Source organism: Quercus lobata, chromosome 11 (genome assembly GCF_001633185.2).
Source record: "Quercus lobata isolate SW786 chromosome 11, ValleyOak3.0 Primary Assembly, whole genome shotgun sequence".
Taxonomy (NCBI): domain Eukaryota; kingdom Viridiplantae; phylum Streptophyta; class Magnoliopsida; order Fagales; family Fagaceae; genus Quercus; species Quercus lobata.
In genome coordinates, this window is record NC_044914.1 from 47317134 (window position 1) to 47333851 (window position 16718).

The window sequence follows — 16718 nt, forward strand, 5'->3', positions numbered from 1 at the left end:
AATTCAGCACTCTTATCAACTTAATTTCAATCCAAAAAAAAAAAAAAAAACCCAACCAACCAATCAACTCTTATCAACTTTTTTTCCTTTTTGTTTCCACACCTTATCGGCTTATACGTTTTTGGATGATCAAAGACCTTATCATCAAATTACGTTTCTTTACTCTTCCTTTTCCCCCTCCTCAATCTTATAACGTATAGGAAAGAAATTAGGAAATTGTGGTGTGGCTTACCTCGACATCTTGATATTGGCCATGAAACAATATATACCAGAGTTAATATTGTTTTTTGGCTACATAAATATAGAGAGAGAAACGAAAATGATGCATTAGATGAAGTGGGTTACATAAATTTGCTTCAATGATGCACACACATAATTAAACAGACAAAACAAATTAAATAGATAGAAACGAAAATGGAAATGTGAAAGGCTTACAGTGTAACAAATGGCAATTCCAATAAACCTATATGGATGCACTGAGCAACAACTTATGGGGTTACATATATAGGCAATAAAAAATACTTATTATCTAAATTAGAAGTATCAATCTCTTTCTCATTGAATATTTTTCCTTTTTTTTTTCCCAATGTTTTAGTGACCTTTGCTTTATTAATTGACTGTTAGGTTCTTAAAATAAATAAATAAAATTTAGTTGACTGTTAGGGATCATGTGATTACGTATCTTAATTAGTAATAATATATAAGTAGTCATTATCAATGGCTATTAATTAATGTACATAAAAGGGTATCAAAGATTTGATTCTCAAAAAAAAAAAAAAAAAAAGTATCTACGAATTGAAAAGGGCTACTAATTATCAAGTCGTGAAAAATGCTATACTTCAAGGCGTGAAAAGTACCAATCAAGTATCCAATGCAAATTTCCGCCTATACCAAAAATTGATTGGTGTCATGGTCTAATGATAAAGAACTATTATTAGAAGTGGGCACCTTAAGTTGAAACTTTCTCTAAAAAAAAAAGGTATCGAATGCAAAATGCAATGCCACCAAACTTTATCAAAGAGTCACATATTTTTTTTTTTTTATGAATTCAGATCTTCTAGATTTCTTAGGATACTTTACCAATAAATTTTTTTAAATTCTAACCACTCTTATATGATTTAAGGGTCTAAATTCTACCATGTTAATATTCTACTAATAATACTCTTAAAATAATAAAATAATGTTGCAAACAAAATAATTAAGATTATTGTTAATGGAATGTTGATATGGTAAAATCTAGACCATTAAATCATTAAAGAATGGTTAAGATTTAAAGAAATCTATTTATTAGAGTGCTCTAGGAAATATATAGGATCTGAATCCATTTTTCACTCAACTGATTTAGGTAAAAGTTCATTGTCTAAATAGAAATATTTTGCAACAATATCATGATTTTTAAAGTTCCTGGATCTTGGGATAATTTTTAAGTACTGAAAGTTATACATCATGGAATCTCATTGTAAGAACTTGATAAAATATGTTGAGATATTGTCTAACAATGTTAGATGTAAAAGTCAACTATTAATAGTTTTAATTAGCTCAATTGGTAAAACATCTGATGGTTGAATAAACTATTTGGAGTTCAATTTTCTACTTATACCAAAAACCGATTAATATTTACAATAATATAATCATTAGAAGCTGAAATTCTATAAAAAAGTTTTTTAAAAAAAAACTCGACCATTGAATTAACAATTCAATTTAATGTCATACAATTTAATTTTGTTTTATAAATTCAAATGGCAATCTCACGTCATACAATTTTAAATTGTATAAATAAAGTCCATAATAATAACAATTAACAATTTTTCTTTTGTTTTTTTTAGGAAACGTGTTCGGTGTTTCTTGAATTTCACGGCTCTCAAAATGATTTGAGACAATCACTACACCGAAAGGGTTTCCGCAAGAAAGTTATCTCATGATGAGAAAGTTACCTATTCAGTTAGTTAATATTTTTGGTAGACTACTGCGACAAAATAGAAAGTTGACAATATAAGATAAATACTCGGCAACTAGTTCGTTTTTGTAGAACTCTCATGATCAGAATATTTAACCTTTTATCAAAGACCAATAAACGAATAAACTATAACTCGGGTGAAGAGTCATAATCCAAGCTAAAAGAAATGGTAAAGCCAAAAGCCATTAGACGAAAATGAAATTTTGGGAAAAATGGGATAGCATTTTCAGATTTATCTTTTAAAAAGAAAGTGATACATTTGCTAAAGAAGTCTTTCCTTCAACAAGACCAGCCTTGTGACAAGAGAAAAGAAAGTTTAATTGAACCACAATTTGAAGCCTTAAATAAAAACTATATATTAAAAGCCTTTCCATGCCATGGCATAGAAGCTTAATCTTTATCTTGAGATAATTGGGAGAGCCATTTCCTTCAAAACAAGCCCTTGCTAGCTTCATGATATCATACCCTCCATTGACATTGACCAAGCCCTCCTTAGGTAGGGTTTTAGAGTAACCATAAAAAACAATGCAAAGCTAGAAATGGCCCCAACCAAAATACCCAATGTCCCTACCACAATTGACCTCCTTGAATCAATGCTGGGCCTAAGCACCTTGTAGGGTTCAGGCCTGCACCAGCATAGCCTGGCTCCCCAGTGACCACCATGGACACAAACTGCTATCGAAAGTGATGCTGATAAGAGAACACAAACCATAGTCACCCCAAGTTCTTTGCACCTTTTCTTGTCAAATGCCACTGTAATACCAAGCAAGAGGACAATAAAGGTGCACACAAACTCTAACATTAGTGCAGTTCCAAGGCTTACACCAGACCCATTGCTATTGATGGTGCAACCCACCTAACATGTACTTGACAACTGCATCATGGCTCATCACACACTTGATCAAGAGGTAGCCCATTATAGAGCCAGTGCATTGCCCCAAGAAATAGACGCATGCACGTACAAGAGTAACAGCACCCTTGAGGGCTGCAATGAATGTAACCAATGGATTCAGAATGGCCCCAGATAGAGGAATGATTGTCAAGATGAAGACGAAACAAATGATTAACACCATAAACGGGACCAGCAGCTTGGGTTCAGAGACATGAGATTCAAAGCATGAAATAATGGATGTAATGAGTGTGAATATAAAGAAGGTAGTTGCCACTGTCTCTGTAAGGGCTGAAAGAAGAAACCAAGAGGGAAAAATTAATCCTACTCTTATTTAACAAGTTCGTACATAAAACATCAAAGAGTGATTATAAAACTCAAAAACAAATTCCTCAGCTATTAAACACAAAACAAGGAAGCAATTCAAAAAAAAAAATTATTATTTTATTGATACGAGTCATATGACATCAATCTCATTCTAATTTGGTTTGAGGGGGTTTGATTTTCGGATTTAGCTAGGAATTTAAATTTATACAATTTTAGATGTTTAGAATTTGATTTGAAACTAACGAAACTATAGGATTTAATTTGTAACAATCTCAAACTTCCGGATTTAATTTAAAATAACCCCTAAAGTATAAGATTTAAAATGTAACAAGTTTGTAAGCTGTCCCCACATATAGAAACATTCAACAGTTGTATTAATAAGGTTATCTTATCTAAGCGAGTGAGATGGTTTTCTTGACTTTTGTGCAGAAAATTAAGCTACAATAAAATACTAATTTGGATTTGATGATTATGAATATTGGGCTTTAATTTTAAGGGTCTAGTTAATGGAAAATATATAAAATTGTTAAAAAATGAGTTGCCTTTTTTCTCATAATTTTTTAAAGTATTTTCTAAACGAATATGCCTAGAGCATATGTTAACAAAATCTTTTTTTAATAATATAATATATAAGATATATGATAATTTAAGATGACACAAGAAATTTTTGAAAAATTATAACATAAAACGGGCAATATGACATCAGTATGATACGAATATGACTCATGTACGGCACCTTAAATGAAGTGTCCGTGGTTCATAAATGATAATTGTCCCGTGTTTAAGTACTCTTTATGAACAGCAAGATTACTGAATCTCAAATGGACCAAAAAAAAAATAAAAGCCTATTGACTTGAGCATCTTATATATAAGTCAACTTAGTCAATCTTACCTCGGATGAGTAAATTTCATGGGCACCAATTGAGTCAAGGAAAGTTGTCCTTATTATGGAGTTAGTTTCTGTTTTCTCAAATGATTTAGAGAAACTTTGATCAGTTCCACCGGAGATATCGACATGCATATATAGCTCCAGTCCTACACAAGGAAAATGGAAGAAAGCTTTCATTTCGGAAAATCATAAGCAAAATTTGTACAAAAGAGAAGGGCCTTTGCCTTCTGCAAATTGGCTACTCCCACCATGTTTCAATTATTGACTAAATTTTCATTTTCATTTTCATTTTCTTTTCTTTTTTTCTAAAGTTTGGTGTTAGATCTTCCTAGGAGGGTGTGTGGAAGTCTGAACTTGGAGGAAAATGATCATTCTCATTTCATAGTTTAGATTATATCTTAAAAATTTTAAAGGTTTATATAATAGTATGTTATTTGAAAATATAAATAACGTGATACTTTGTTGTAGTCTGTTAGATACAATAAAAAAAATATACATTATAAAATCAATAAAGATCTTAACCCTAGTACTTAACTATTCAATAAGATTCATTCTACATGGACAAGAGAATACAAGAATGCTTAGATATGAATGAACATCATAATTACATGCATAAACTTGCTGGTCTGTAATTAGTGAGCACTCAAAACACCTCCAGTCTCCTCTGGCCCCTATATATATAGATGTACAATTATAACATAGTGCAATAATATGTTGATATTGTATCATCATAGTGACTGGTAGTCAATATAGTTTGAGGAAGTTCTATAATACTTCTATGTTTTTTTGAGAATATGGTATCCAATATGACTATAATTATGTATTCTAAATGCTTTTTTTTTTTTTTTTTGTTCTAAAAAAAGAAGTCTTGATTTCATGAATATAAATAAAAAAAATACAAAAATTAAAACAATTGAAATACGCAATTTTTAACATAGTGGGTACCATTTCCTAAAAGTACCTACTTATTTTCTGTTAATTTCCCTGCAAACAAATATATATATATATATATATATATAGAGAGAGAGAGAGAGAGAGAGAGAGAGAGAGAGAGAGAGAGAGAGAGAGAGATGGAAGAATAAAGAAACGTGATTTGTGTTGATTAGGTCCTTGATCATGCAAAAAAGCATAGGTTGGTAAGGTGCAGAAACAAAAAGGAAAATAGCTGGATAAGAGTGTTGAAGAATAAGAGCACTGAAAGGAAATTAAGAGTGATCCATCAGTATCCCTAACGTACTGAATTGGCATGTATTATGTAAGGTTGAATTTAATCAACCATGTGTTGGCTTTATTCCATGACAAATTTGCTTGTAATATAACATTTAGAAACCTTGTATTTAGGTGGGAATCATGTAAGGGTAGCGTGTAAGAGAGTGTGAAGAAATGCTCAAGACAGTGCAGTGAAGCAGAGGCTCGCGGCTAGGACTCGCGGGTGGCTCGCGGCTTGCAAGCCGCCAAAAGTTGCTCACGTGCAGAGCATGCAGGGGAGCTGAACAGTCACGCCACCTGGAGCACTACACGACAAAAATCCAGACTGGCCATTAAGTTAGTTCGCGACTTGAACTCGCGACTCAGTCAAGTCGCGGGGTCAAGTCGCCAGCCAGCCCTGTTTTTGGAAAAACTGACTCTTCGTATTCCATTCTCACACCAGTATAAATACCCCTCATTCCCACAAGATATGTGTGGCTATTCAGAAAGAAAAACCCTAAGAGAGGTTTCTTCAAAACACCCACCCAATTAGAGAGAGCTACTCATTCTTAAAGAGAAACCTTTGTAGTCTCTTCTCATTCCCTCTCTCATTGTCATACCTATTGAGAGGAGATTTCTATCCAAACACTACCCACACCAATATAGAGTGTTGAGTGCTTTTGGAGTTTTGGGAAGCATTGGAAGATGCCAAGGATGGCGGATGCTACGATCTAGTAGCGGAATCCGGGAAGTTAGAAAAGAAAAAGGTTCGGCGCAACCTCATTGGAGGAAGAAGCTTGGAGGGCTTACGTGCACTGGGTAGATTAGGCTTGGAGGGTCTATTGCTGTCCTTGTATTCCAACTGTATTTTCTAGTGGATTGTTTACCGCTTGGAGGGCGGCGGAGAGGTTTTACGCCGAGGGCTTCGGTTTCCTCTTCGATAACACATCGCGTGTTGTCTTTGTGTTTGCATCTTCCTTCCTCTCTATCTTTGCCTTTTTATTATCTGCTGTGGTTTTATTTTGTTATGGCTTAGATAGTTTTTAACCAATTTCATATTATAGCATATGTTAAGTTTCCGCACACTAGTTGTTTGACATATTGCTTGAATTGGTTAAGTTGTAATTTGGGGGTCTAAACGTTCAAAGGTGTTTTTACACGTTTTTGAACTCTCATATTACGCAATTAAGAGAAAATCACTTCCTAAATTTGATGCATTAGATGAAGTGGGTTACATAAACAAAGAGAGAGACACACGAAATTGATGCATTAGATGAAGTGGGATACATAAATTTGCTTCAATGATGCACACACATTGAATCAAACAAAGAGAGAAATGAAAATGGAATCGTTATCATTTTTTTGGTGGGGGGGGGGGGGGGGGGGGGGGAGGGGGCTGTTCTTTGAAGTTCAGGGCCAAATGTTTGAGACAATTACAACACCAAAAGGATTTCCGAAAGAGATAATATATCTCCTGAGAAAGAAAAAGCTTTAGAAGTATTTTTTATTTTCCAATATCAAATTGTTCTTCCATGCAATCTTGTGTGTCTTTTTTAATCTTTTTATTCAGTTAATATTTTTTGGTAGACTACTTCGATAAAATACATACATGACAATATATAAGAAACATACTCGGCAACTAGTTCATTTGTGTATTACTCAGTGGCGACTCCAAGAATTTTTCTCAGGGTGTTCTTGAGTGGGCTTGCCCAGTTACAATTTTTTCTTTTTTAGATTTTAGTTGAAATTTATTTTTTTAGTTTTTTCTTTTTTGCTTGAAAACAATGTTATGAGTACCGTTTTAGACCCTGTTTCGGTTTGTTTTGTGGAATTGAATATTTTGGTATCGATCTATTTCGATGTACAGTTTCAGAGTGTTTTGGGGTTTCTAAAAAAAATTAAAAATAATATATATTTATATTTTCTTATACAACATAAAATTATTGATCCAAATAAGTAATCCTCAAATAAAACAAATCATTTAGTTTTTCTTCTTTGACACTCAAATCATTTAGTTATTACATAACAATTACTATTTTAGAATATTAAAACATAAATATGTAATTAAATAATGAAAAACAACAACTAAAAATAGTACAATAAAAGTGTATATATATATATATATATATCAAGTATCAACTTAACATTGTTTTTTATTTTTTTATTTTATTTTTTTGTCTTTTATAATGTGTATTCACTTACTTTTTAAGGGACCATATACCACAACTCCAATTTAATGCCACGGCCCCATCCACCTCTACACTAAAAGACAAGAGCCGAACAGCAATGTCAACAAAATTACATATTTTTATATTTATATACACTTACCCAAATAGTAAAAAACTAATCAATTTATATTGTCAAAAAGAAGACAAACAGTAAAAAACTAAGCAATTTATATGGTCAAACAAAGGCAAAAGCAGAAAAGTTAAGCAATTTGTATAATTATATCATGAAAAGATAAGTCTAAACTCCAAACGGACCAAACACACAAGTCAGACACTCAGACTGAGAATCGAGCATGAGAGAGAGAGAGAGAGAGTGAGAGTGAGAGTCAGAGCAGAGATGAGATAGGGAAAATCGGAAAAGGAAAGAGAACTGAAATACCGTTGCCGATCTCGCTTATGCCGTTGCCGATCTCCGCGTAATGATCAAGCTAACGGTCCAGAACCGTCAGGCCAAGGTGTGAGGTGTCCGTGGTGCCCTCCGCCACCGCAGCACTAGTGATCAAGGTGGTGAAGGAGCCGGAGCGCGACCGGAAGAAGACGAAGAACATCAAGCACAACGGTAACATCTCGCTCGACGATGTCATCGAGATTGCTAAGGTGATGAAGCCTAGGTCTATGGCGAAGGATTTTTTTTTTTTTTTGACAAGTATGGCGAAGGATCTTAGTGGACTGAAGGAGATTCTGGAGCTTAGGGTTTGCTTTAGCCTTTATTGGGGTTTTTTTTTTTTTTTTTTTTTTTTTTTTTTTTGTGAGAATCCGTGGGTTTGCTACTGTTGGGCTTGCCATGGGCTTGATGTTGGTTGGGCTTGCCATCCGTTTTTTTTTTTTAAGAATCCGTGGGCTTGCCATTTGATCTGTTACAATTTTTTTTTTTTTCTTTCAGATTTTAGTTCATTTTTGGGTTTATTTTTTTTTTCCTTGAAAGGAGAACAAATAAATTTTTTTTTTTAATTGGAGAGTGTTCCTAATTTTTATCTGGGTGTTCCTCCCACCATAACGTGGTGTCGCCACTGGTATTACTCCCACCAGTATACTTGACCTTTACCAAAGGTCAGTAAAGAATAAATGACAACTTGGATGAAAAGTCATAAACCTAGCTAGCTAAAAGAAATGGTTAAAGCCAAAAGCCACTTGAACCAAAAAGTCATCATTTTCACACGATTTTCCTTTAAAATTAAAAAAAAAAAGATATTTTTTTTGCTAAATTACTAATGTGGTCATACAAGTATTAGGTAAAGTTTAATTTAGTTTCTCAACTATTAATATTATCCCTTAATTTTAAAATTAAATCATTTTTTTTTGGAGAATTTCAACCTATGGCGTCCACTCCTGATAATCATGGTTTTGAAACCCAAACCGTTCATTGAACTGTAAAAGGGAGAGGTTCAAGATTTTTGAGGTCGAACCGAGGTTGAACCGGGGTCAAACCGTGATGATATCATAATTAATTTAATAATTATTTAAAATATAAATAATTATATTAAATTATTACAAATATTTAAAAAATGAACTAAAATAGTGCAATTAAATATAGAGATCTAGATCTATTATTCCTTTATAGAAACAAAGAGATCTATCTTTCAAATGTATTTTCTATATCATAACTTTAAGAAATATTAAATCCTAGTAGTTTTTTTTATGTTGATTAGTTAAACTTGTGACAATATCTAATAATATAATAATTAGAATAAAAAATATATATATAAAGTGGTATTTGTGTAATTGTGTTGCATGTTCGCAACGTGGCACTTATAAAGTTACGAATGCATTATTATTATTATTTTTAAAGTGATGAACATTGAACCGATGATATTTGTATTGCATTGCATGTCTACAACGTGGCCCACTAGGAATATAAGAATAAATTATTTTCTTTAAAATAAAAGGCAAAACATAAAAAGTTAAAAACTTCAACCACTAGCAAAGCAAAACGTGGCAACTCCAATAAATTCTCCCATTTACCCCACCTACTACCGAGTCAATACCACACCGAAAGGCGTTTCGGTTTATTCAAAAAAATGAAATATTTCGATACCGGTTTATACCGATATACCGTTTCGGAATTACTACTAATACATATATACCATATATGCATTGAGTTAAAAGTGTGTATATAATTATTAAATTTATATCCAACCTATATGTTTAGCTCAACATACCCAATAAAAATGGCTCAAGTCCAATATATAATATCAGTCTAACATTATCTATCTAAGACTTAAAAAATAAATTAAATTAAATTTAAGTACGGAAAAAATAAAAAGTTTCAAAAAAAAATTGAAAGTAGAATTTCAAAATTGTAACTTTTAAGACCTACGTGATTGCCTTGGAAATAGAAGAGAGTTTGTGTGGACAATAACTCTACTCAGCCACACCTTTTAACTTTTAACCATTTCTTATCCCTCAGCCACACCTTTTAACATTCAACCATTTCTTATTTTTTATTGTTTATTCTTTTTGTTACTTTTTCTCCTCGTCTCCTTCTCCACTTATTCAACTATTCTTTCTTTCATCCATAAAATGACGATTTGTCCAACCAAGCTTCAGTTCCACTCAGCCCAATTAAAGCTTCAGGTCCACCACCACGCCTCTGTTAACCTTTGGTTCATGGTTTTTTTTTTTGGTTTAAATGAAAAAATTGTAGAAGAAACCATTTCGAACCGAAATACATTTTTCGTCTAGAATGGCCGAAATGGTCCAGTGTTGAGCTCTCTGTCTCTCTCTGCAGTAGATTTAAAGATTGTGAATCAGTGAAGTTTAAGCACCTCCAAAAATTATCAGATCTCCTTCCGATCTTTGTTCTTCTTCGTGTTCTTTCATTTCTTTTTCATTTCTTCTAGATCTAATCGTAACTTCATACCGATGTACTAGCCAAAATTCACTGGAAAAGCCGAAACAAAAAGAAACCGTCCAAACCTCAAAAACTGGTCACGGTTCTCAGAATCGTATGGTCCGACCACGGTTCGCATGGGTCCCTGCTTTTTTCTCATAGAGCGGTTCTTGAAGCTAAAAAAATCGCAAAACTGAGAGGTTCGCGGTTTTTCTGGTCGGACTGTACAGTCCGGTCTAGGTTTCAAAACCATGCTGATGATAGCTCTTTATTATTAAATCAAGACACCAATCAGTTTTTGGTGTAAACAAGAATTGAACCCTAAATATCTTATTTAACCATTAGAAACTTTACCAATTGAGCTAACTGAAACAAATCATTTAATTCTTAGATATCCTCTCATTTCTAAGTTATTTTATTTTATTTTTAGATAGTTGATATGCTAAATTGATCAAACATTAAAAGGCTAATATGAAAAGTGTCAAATTTTAAAAAGATATCAAACCATTCTAGTAATATTTAATTAGAGAGAGGATTCAATGACGACATTAACTTGTTGTTTGAATGGAGTGAGATTGCATTAATATAACTAATTGTTGAAGGAATAAAATAAACTAAAGTTTAATAGTTGAAAATTTAAATTAGTAATTAGTTCCCAATGTTTTGGCCCTTTTCTTTTCTTTTTCTTTTTTGTTGTGGTGGGGGGGGGGGGGGAGCTTTTATTATTACTAGTATGTAACCCATGCTACCGCACGGGAATGGATGTATTATTAATCATGAGTTTATTCATGTTTAAAAGGCTCAGTTAAGTCTAAATTCATATTATTAACCAGAAAATTTCATTAACAAAACTTAGAAATATATATATATATAAAATAAAGTTATAAGAATTTGATATCATTATGTATCTTTAAAAGAAAAAAGGGAAGAGAGGAGGAAAAAATGGAAAGGAAAATTTAGATTGTTAGATCTATATATCTGAACCATGTCATACTATTTCAGAAAACAAAGTGTTTTAACTCATCATATTTCTTGGGTAAAACTCCATAGTGTTCCATTAAGCAACTGAGCATGCATTCAACTTCTTAAAGATTTTCTAAAAAAAAAAAAAAAAATACTCAATAGATGATGAGAAGAAAACAATAGCCTATTTGACATCACTACATTATAGTCATGATACAAATTCTTATGCAAAATTCAATAGACATTATAAGGAAAATTTTGATGCATTCAAGCAAATATATAACTGATCCAAACAGCCACAATACAATTATATACACTATATTGACTTGGTCGAAAAATTAAAATAACTAAAAACATAGTAATCAAAGATGAAATGAGCACACTTTCCAAGCTCTGCAATTTGTTTCATAGCAATAGACACAACACAATTATTGATAAAACATGAATATTCAAATAAAATTTAACCTTTTGCATGTTTAACTTAGTTCTGTCTCTTTGTTACAACAGGAATGAAAGAAACTGGAAAAATATAACTATAAAAAATTCATGTTTCCTCAGTTTCTTTTATATATAAAGTGTGTGAGGACACCATTTTTGCTGATACAAATTTAATATTATGCTTTATATTCATTGTAAGTCTTGTAAGTCTCAGAACATATCTGCCAAGAGGGACGTAGTAGTCTCTAAATTTGTGAGAATGTCCTTGCAAATCAAAATGGGAAATTGCTATTAACGTACAAAATGCAATAAATCCATCTACTTTCAAGCTGCAAATTCCCTCTCAAACTTTGATTTTGACATTAAATCCTGAGTTTGGCATCAGGATGAAGCTGCAAACAAAGAAAAGAAGAAGTTCAATATTGTTTACCTAAGAAAGAAGGAAAAAAAGAAGCCTGAAACTGGGAAAACAATTCCAAAGGATAGATTAAGCAGTCTACATAATTCATTGAAATAATCCAATATTAAATCCTAATTTATGGTCAAGTGCAAATTTCTTCTTGGCATTCTCTATTCTTTAAAAAGACTTTTGAGAGAGGGCTTAGTTTTTTGTTCTTTTGAGTCAAAGTAGTGTAAATCTCATTCAAAACTCTAATGTGATTCTGATTGACAACAATAATCAAACACATTCAAGGCAACTCATCAAATGACAAAACACCCAACTCACATTTGCACCAAATCTAAGTTGCCTAACTCACTGGCTTTTGATGAAAGAAAGTCCAAAACCTCAGCTGAAATTTTTTTACTACAAAGAGGCAAGTACTTTTAGCTGGAAAAAAAGAGAAGAAAATGGAAGTCTAAAACTCTTCCCAAGCCTATATAAAAAAGAGGAAAAAAAAAAATGAAAGAAAATGTTCATCAAAGTATCCTTCACAGTAAAATATATATTAGTGCAAGGGCATGTTGTATAGCCCTTCATTTGTCCTACTTGCAGTGCTACGTATAAAATACAATATCATTCCAATTAAAATCAACTCCAACTATCTTTTATAGAATTTAAAAAATATATATCATATGTTACAATGGTGTCCTTCTAGAAACAAAATATAAAGCACATAGTATGACACAAAACATAGAAATTAGAAGAGATCAAAATACTTGCAGCAAGTAAACTATTTAATAGAATTTACAAATTTCAAATTTCTCAAATGAGCATTAAAACCAAATTATGCTCAAGTAGAAATTGTCCATCAAAAGAATAATGCCTGCTACAAAAAAGCTTACCATAGATATAGGATGGCAAGATGCAGAGAAATAAGTTTCAAAGAACAAAATGCCCATTGTTCCTAATTTCCTGCTTCTTTGCCAAGTTTGCATTCTATTACATGTTGGAATATATATATTTTTTTTAAAATCAATAGAAAAGGGGAAAATCCCTAAACTTACCATTAAATTATGATATTCATTGTAACGCAATTACATGCCTCAATCACTGTGATTTGTGAACTCTTAGACCTTTACATCACAACCCCAGGAAAAATAATTAAAAAAAGAAGCCCTCAAAGAACATAGGAAACCAAATTATAAAGAGGAGCAACATGTGAAAAATAACACCCAGTATGAATTTCAAATTAAATACATAGATAACTATCACAATCAAATTTATAAATGATTGAATTATAGTATTTTTATGAACTGCATCAATAACTAATAAGCAGAATTTTCGAAAAAAAAAATTTTTGGTTCAATGAATGAAGCAAGTTAAATTATTGATAATGAGGAGATATTTGATAGAATTTTAATAACAATAATTAATAGTTCTTATGTGATTATTTAATATTAAAAAAGTCTATACTGACACACCACTTACAGTTTCATTACAACCTAAACTAACTTGGATTTGGTTAATAACCCAAAACAAAATGAATTCTAACCCAAATACCTTAATCAAAACCAATCCAATATTACATTACATTACTCCAGTATTTCAGAAACCAAACACAGCCAGCCCAACATGAATGATATGTAAGTAAGTATTAAGATAAAGAATCCAGGCTAGCTGGGGAAAAAAAAATCACAATCAGATTTTTTTTAGGGTAAAAAACAATGCTTTCGGTAAAAAATTGCGATAACAAAATGAAAAAACTACTCGATGAGGGAACATTGTTGCCACCACCATCATCATTATCGTCATACCCAACTACAACATGTCTTCTTTACATTGAAACTCCATTCAAAATTAACACCCATTTATAACAAAAACTACTTCCTACTTTAATAATTAAAAATTTTCCTTCACCACTTTGGCAAGCTTTATAAATGCAAGAAACATCTAGAAATCCTACTAAAAAAGAGCTAATCATCACCAGCTGTTTTACAATGCATGTCAAACCTCGCTTGAATCCTCTGACATTCAACCTGTCTTTGTCTTTTCTATACTTTCTTTCTTCAAAAATATATTGGACAATCCTGACTGTGAACAAATAAGTAAATCACAGCCACAATAACTGAGCCAAACACCACATCATTTTTTCTCATATGCTCAATTTTTTTCAAAATTAGCACTCTTCTTCTTACTAAATTCTGAGATCTCTTAGGTAACCCACTCAAGCATTGTTTTATTTTAATACTCTTCACATGTAAGCAATCACTCAAACTTGTTTTCATAACTCATGTTTGTGTCATAACTCATAGCTTTCTTAGCCCTGCAACCCATTAAAAAAAAAAACTTTACTGGTAGTAGCAATTTTTTTGGATATGGGTTCTCATTTAAACCAAAATACAAAACTCAAACAATATGATCCATACAAATAAAGAACTATAATAACTCTCTACATCGGAATGTTAAAGGTTGAGCATAAGGAAATAAATTCATAGCTATAAATAATTATAGATATAAACACATTCAAAACTTTGTTTTTTAAATAATTCAGTGACAGGAAATTACAAAAGGTCACAGATATAACAAAAATGGGACGATGATCATTTGACAATCCCAACTTTTTTTTACAAATCAAATAAAAGAAGTAAATTAAAAGGAAGCAAAAACTTACAAAAGGATTTAAGTTTGACAGCTTTTCAGCAGCAATTGCATGATGGTAATCTTGCCTACCATATCCACTTTGGGGTGTTTAAAAATTTTTTTCTACACCTACACATCAATAATACTATCAATGTTAACTTTGGAGCAAATAGCAGATCACTAATTTTGTTGGTCCATGATTGTAAGAATTTACAAATAAAATAAAAACTAAACTTCTAGCTTACTATTGTCATAAGGTAAGGAAGTATTTATAAAAATTTGAATTAATATCAATATCAATCGATTTTTTTTATTACTAATGTCATAAATGATGACATGGTTTGTCTTTATAAAGGATGGAAGAACATAATTCTTTAGAATGCAGCTCCTAATCTACAATTGAAAATATTAACTACAAAATAAGATCATTCTTATCTGATTAAAACCATTATGGAAGGAAAAAAGAATAATTGTTTATAATATTTAGCTTTCTGCATCAAATAGGGAAATAAACACCAGATAACAAATTTATTTTAGAAAGCAATAAAGCTTCTTTGAGAAATTCCATAAAACGTACTCTAAATTTTCTAGATTTAGCCTATCAACTACTCAAAACACATAGATTTTAGAAATATATATATTGGGCAGTGTTGGTGTAGTAATCTAAAGCATTTTCTTATCTTTCTTATTCTCTCTCTCTCTCCTTCACTCTCCTTTGTCTCCCTCACTTGCTAATTTGGCATCAAGCTACTATCCCAACCCTTATAACCTGCATTTAGTAGGTAAAATTTTCTGAGTTGTTTAATCAGTCATTGATGATCATAAAGAGGATCTAAAATGCAACATCAAACTCATAACATCAAGATTACATGAGAAAATACAATTCTCATGCAGTTGCAGATATCTCAATAACATGGCACTACACAGTACTAAACATTACCTCATATTTGTTCAGTCACAATGGCCTAATGCTTGTCATGCTGCTTTATCTCTTAAGCTTTATCTTACATCTAGCTTCCTAGACAGCTTCTACATCTGCTTGCCTTTTCTTCCACTCACCTTAAAATAAAATCAGAACTAAGAAACAATTGACCAAAAATTCAGTTCAAGCCTTTCTTCGAATAGTTTTATGGGAATTGAGAAACCAAGGAAAAAATTGATTTGAAAAAAAAAAAATAGATAATGGAAAATCCTTAAGAGAGAGAGGTTGAAGCATAGTCAATCTGTGTTTTCCATGCCCAAGAACAATAGAGACAGATTACATGTCACTACTTTCATTTTTGCAATAAATCTAATGAAACACACATGAACAATTTTTATCTGTTCTGAAAACCCATTTATCGATGAGGTTTACCAACAAAAAAATTGGGATTATTCAACTGACATGATTATCAATTTTCTTGTTAACCCTCTCATCAACATTTCTTCAAACATATGAAACCAAAAAGATACAAAAATTGGAATTATTGTTAGTAACAAAATTAATGGCAATGCAGGCAATCCATAGTAAAAGAGAGAAAAGAAAAAGCACTTAATATTTCAATATAAAACAAATATTGAAATCAATAGAAAAGAAAAAACACCAAATAAGAGATATAATAAAGGGGAAGAATTGACAATTTCTTCTTCTTCTTTGGACTTGGCTTCCCATTCAACACCATGAATTCATAAACAAAATTTAAAAAAAAAATGGCTTTAATTAATAGTAAACATCAAATACCAAATCAAATTCACATATAAACAAACAAATGTTTTCCAAGTTTCACACTATAACAAAGCAAAATGAAAAGAAGAAATCATAAAAGTACTGCCCATTTCATAGAGTAGAACGTTCACATACAAAATGATAGTTCCTTAATACAAATAAATTCAGCAAAGAAAGAACAGAATGAATGAATGAATCATAATTTCCCAAATCAAAAAAGGGAATAGTTTTATACAATTTGAAACAGTAATTGAATAGGAAAAAAAAAAAAACCATGCCTAC

General features: G+C 31.6%; 1 long non-coding RNA gene and 1 pseudogene across 1 annotated transcript; both read right to left on the minus strand.

Annotated features, from left to right (window-relative positions):
* Nucleotides 1-2183: 2183 nt before the first annotated feature.
* LOC115966998 lies at nt 2184-8062 on the minus strand (annotated as a pseudogene).
* Nucleotides 8063-11801: 3739 nt separating this feature from the next.
* On the minus strand, nt 11802-15168 carry LOC115969300. Its single transcript, XR_004086922.1, has 2 exons — nt 14763-15168; nt 11802-12101 (listed from the first exon to the last, which is right to left on the minus strand). It is a non-coding gene; the product is annotated as an uncharacterized LOC115969300 (long non-coding RNA).
* Nucleotides 15169-16718: the final 1550 nt, after the last annotated feature.